The 933-nt window shown below is 40.2% G+C and overlaps 1 protein-coding gene across 1 annotated transcript in view; it reads right to left on the reverse strand.

Moving 5' to 3' along the window:
• Positions 1–933, reverse strand: part of MSH4 (mutS homolog 4) — a 133907-nt gene that overhangs the window by 131316 nt on the left and 1658 nt on the right. The window lies entirely within an intron of this gene.

The following is a 933-nucleotide window of genomic DNA, read 5'->3' on the forward strand; positions in this document are numbered from 1 at the left end:
TAGTGTTTCTGAGGCTTTAAATATTTATAAGAGCAGTTGCCTAACTTTTGTCCTTCAGAGAAGCTGGTAAGTTTGAAGCGACAACTTGGCAGTTAGCAGTCACAGCAACACCAGGTGGGTAGAGAGTAGAATGAATACTAAGATATCATGGTTGCAAGATTGCAAACAGACCCCAAATGGCCATGCATACCCTGCTAAAGAGCTGATCTGGTAATCACTGCTTTCCTTAGCTCCTTTATCTAGTGATACAGAGCCTCTGATTTATTTAAATGTGAAGGACCATGACATGGTATTTCTTTTACATATCACTCTGGTGGAATTGTAAATCAGCTTGGAAAAGGAAGACTATTTAGGAATTTGATAGAGTCATTTAAATGTTAAATTATGAGGGCCTGAAATAGCACAGATAGAAAGGAAAAGGAGGAAAAAAGAAACCGGAAGTGAGGGTGTAGTGTTTTCCAAGCATTCCAAGAAAATAAACAATAATTTGGAAACAAAAAAAGGTAGATGGTCTGGAGAAGGCATGAAAAAAAAATCTCAACTAAGGCAGTTCAAGAGTAGTTCAGAACACTAAATGCAGTGGAAAGGCCACATAAGATGAGCAGAAGTGACCACGAAATTTGGTACTTGTTATCTTACATTTTGAGTTGCAAGGGAATGTGAAAGAATTGTGATTGTTGTGCCATGGAGTGACAGAATATAAAGTAAATGTTGTTGTTGTTAGGTGTCATCGAGTCGATACTGCCTCATAATGACCTTATGCACAGCGAAACACAGCCTGATCCTAGGCCAACCTCACTACTGTTGCCACACTTGAGTCCATCAATGCTGCCACTTGGCCATCTCATTGGGGGTCTTCCTCTTTTTCTCTGACCCTCCACCTTACCAAACATGATATCCTTCTCCAGCAACTGGTCCCTCCTGACAATACAT

Source organism: Chrysochloris asiatica, unplaced genomic scaffold (assembly GCF_000296735.1).
Source record: "Chrysochloris asiatica unplaced genomic scaffold, ChrAsi1.0 scaffold00002, whole genome shotgun sequence".
NCBI lineage: Eukaryota > Metazoa > Chordata > Mammalia > Afrosoricida > Chrysochloridae > Chrysochloris > Chrysochloris asiatica.